The sequence below is a fragment of the Neolamprologus multifasciatus genome, chromosome 10 (genome assembly GCF_963576455.1).
Source record: "Neolamprologus multifasciatus chromosome 10, fNeoMul1.2, whole genome shotgun sequence".
NCBI lineage: Eukaryota > Metazoa > Chordata > Actinopteri > Cichliformes > Cichlidae > Neolamprologus > Neolamprologus multifasciatus.
In genome coordinates, this window is record NC_140448.1 from 3524191 (window position 1) to 3528029 (window position 3839).

Consider the following 3839-nt stretch of genomic DNA (forward strand, 5'->3'; position numbering starts at 1 on the left):
CGTGTCTCACTTTATTCTTAATTCAATTTCAATTCAATTCAATTTTATTTATATAGCGCCAAATCACAACAAATGTCGCCTCAAGGCGCTTCATAGATACAGAGAAAAGCCCAACAATCATATGACCCCCTATGAGCAAGCACTTTGGTGACAGTGGAAAGGAAAAACTCCCTTTTAACAGGAAGAAACCTCCGGCAGAACCAGGCTCAGGGAGGGGCGGCCATCTGCTGCGACCGGTTGGGGTGAGAGAAGGAAGACAGGATAAAGACATGCTGTGGAAGAGAGACAGAGATTAATAACAGATATGATTCAATACAGAGAGGTCTATTAACACATAGTGAGTGAGAAAGGTGACTGGAAAGGAAAAACTCAATGCATCATGGGAATCCCCCGGCAGCCTACATCTATTGCAGCATAACTAAGGGAGGATTCAGGGTCACCTGGTCCAGCCCTAACTATATGCTTTAGCAAAAAGGAAGGTTTTAAGCCTAATCTTGAAAGTAGAGATAGTGTCTGTCTCCTGAATCCAAACTGGAAGCTGGTTCCACAGAAGAGGGGCCTGAAAACTGAAGGCTCTCCCTCCCATTCTACTTTTAAATACTCTAGGAACAACAAGTAGGCCTGCAGAGCGAGAGCGAAGTGCTCTAATAGGGTGATATGGTACTACAAGGTCATTAAGATAAGATGGGGCCTGATTATTTAAGACCTTGTATGTGAGGAGCAGGATTTTGAATTCAATTCTGGATTTAACAGGAAGCCAATGAAGGGAAGCCAAAACAGGAGAAATATGCTCTCTCTTTCTAGTCCCTGTCAGGACTCTTGCTGCAGCATTTTGGATTAACTGAAGGCTTTTCAGTGAGTTTTTTGGACATCCTGATAATAATGAATTGCAGTAGTCCAGCCTGGAAGTAATAAATGCATGAACTAGTTTTTCAGCGTCACTCTGAGACAGGATATTTCTAATTTTAGAGATGTTGCGCAAATGGAAGAACGCAGTCTTACATATTTGTTTAATATGTGCGTTGAAGGACATATCCTGGTCAAAAATGACTCCAAGGTTCCTCACAGTGTTACTGGAGGCCAAGGTAATGCCATCCAGAGTAAGAATCTGGTTAGATACCATATTTCTAAGCTTTTCAGCGCCGAGTACAATGACCTCAGTTTTATCTGAGTTAAGAAGCAGAAAGTTAGTGGCCATCCAAGTCTTTATGTCTTTAAGACATTCCTGCAGTTTAACTAATTGGTGTGTGTTATCTGGCTTCATGGACAGATAGAGCTGGGTGTCATCTGCATAGCAGTGAAAATGTATGCTATGTCTTCTAATGATGCTACCTAGGGGAAGCATGTATAATGTAAACAGAATTGGTCCTAGCACCGAACCCTGTGGAACTCCATAATTAACCTCAGTGTGTGAAGAGGACTCTCCATTTACATGCACAAATTGGAGTCTATTAGATAGATATGATACAAACCACTGCAGTGCAATACCTGTAATACCTACAGCATGTTCTAATCGCTCTAATAGGATATTATGGTCAACAGTATCGAATGCTGCACTAAGGTCTAGCAGGACAAGCACAGAGATGAGTCCACTGTCAGAGGCCATAAGAAGATCATTTGTAACCTTCAATAAAGCTGTTTCTGTGCTGTGATGAACTCTGAAACCTGACTGAAACTCTTCAAATAAACCATTCCTCTGCAGATGATCTGTTAGCTGTTTGACAACTACTCTTTCAAGGATTTTTGATATGAAAGGAAGGTTGGAGATTGGCCTATAATTAGCTAAGACTGCTGGGTCTAGAGATGGCTTTTTGAGTAAAGGTTTAACTGCAGCCACCTTGAAGGCCTGTGGTACATAGCCAATTATTAGAGATAGGTTGATCATATATAAGATTGAAGAATTAACCAATGGCAGGACTTCTTTGAGCAGTTTTGTAGGAATGGGGTCTAAAAGACACGTTGATGGTTTGGAGGAAGTAATTATTGAAGTTAACTCAGAAAGATCGATTGGAAAAAAAGAGTCTAACTTAACATCAATGGAACTAAGAGTAGCTGTAGATAATATTACATCTGTGGGATGATTATTGGTAATTTTTTCTCTAATGATAAAAATTTTATTTGTGAAGAAGTTCATGAAGTCATCACTAGTTAACGTTAAAGGGATGGTTGGCTCAAAAGAGCTCTGACTTTTTGTCAGCCTGGCTACAGTGCTGAAGAGAAACCTGGGGTTGTTCTTATTTTCTTCAATCAGTGACGAGTAGTAAGCTGTTCTGGCTTTGCGGAGGGCTTTCTTATAAAGCAACAAACTATTTCTCCAGGCTAAATGATGATCCTCTAAATTTGTGACACGCCATTTCCTCTCCAGATTACGAGTCATCTGCTTTAGGGTACGTGTTTGAGAATTATACCACGGGGTCAGGTACTTCTGATTAGAGACCTTAGTTTCCACTGGAGCTACAGTATCCAGAGTCGTACGTAGTGAGGAGGTGAAATTATTAACAAGATAATCGACCTCTGTTGGGGTAGCGTTCAGATAGCTGCTCTGCTCTGTGTTGGTACAGGGCATTGACGATGATAACAGTGGCTGGATTATATTCTTAAACTTAGTTACAGCGCTTTCAGAAAGACATCTACTTTGATAAAGTCCACTCTCCACTGCTGCGTAATCAATTATTGTAAATGTAAATGTTATCAAGAAATGATCAGACAGGAGAGGGTTTTCAGGAAACACTGTTAAATGTTCAGTTTCTATGCCATATGTTAAAACAAGATCTAGAGTGTGATTAAAGTGGTGGGTGGGTTCTTTTACATTTTGAGAGAAACCAATTGAGTCTAACAACAGATTAAATGCCATGTTGAGGCTGTCATTTTTAGCATCTACATGGATGTTAAAATCACCCACAATAATTATTTTATCTGAGCTCAGAACTAAATTAGATATAAAGTCTGAGAAATCAGACAGAAACTCTGTGTAAGGCCCAGGTGGACGATAGATGATAACAAGTAAGACTGGTTTCTGAGTTTCACAGCTGGGGTGGACAATGTTAAGCATCAGGCTTTCAAATGAATTAAAAGTCTGTCTTGGTCTTTCATTAATTAATAGACTGGTGTGAAAAATTGCTGCCACACCGCCCCCTCGACCTGTGCTTCGAGATTTCTGGTAGTTAGAATGACTCGGGGGTGTTGATTCATTAAAACTAACATAATCATCCTGCTGCAACCAGGTTTCTGTAAGGCAGAGTAAATCAATTTGTTGATCAATTATTAAGTCATGTACTAACAGAGACTTGGAGGAGAGAGACCTAATATTTAATAATCCACATTTCACTGTTTTACTCTTTGGTTCAGATGTGGATACTGTATTGTTCTTTCTTTGTGATTGTTTAAGTTGTTTGTTGCTGGTTTTTAGTTTGTTTTTTGTCTTTTTGGAAGCAGACACAGTCTCTATGGAGATGGGTTTTTGGGGGGGTAGCAGGAGGAGAGAAGCTGCAGAGAGGCGTGTAAGACTGCAACTCTGCTTCCTGGTCCCAACTCTGGATAGTCATGTTTTGAGGGGTTTAATAAATTTGTCCATATTTCTAGAAATGAGAGCTGCTCCATCCAAAGTGGGATGGATGCCATCTCTCCTAACAAGACCAGGTTTCCTCCAGAAGGTTTGCCAATTATCTATGAAGCCCACATCGTTTCTGGGACACCACTCAGACAGCCAGCAATTTAAGGAGAACATGCGGCTAAACATGTCACTCCTGGTCTGATTGGGGAGGGGACCAGAGAAAAAAACCAGGTGAGGACAGGTCTTCATTTCAAAGGTGACATTGGGAGGGTTTGTGTATCCATTG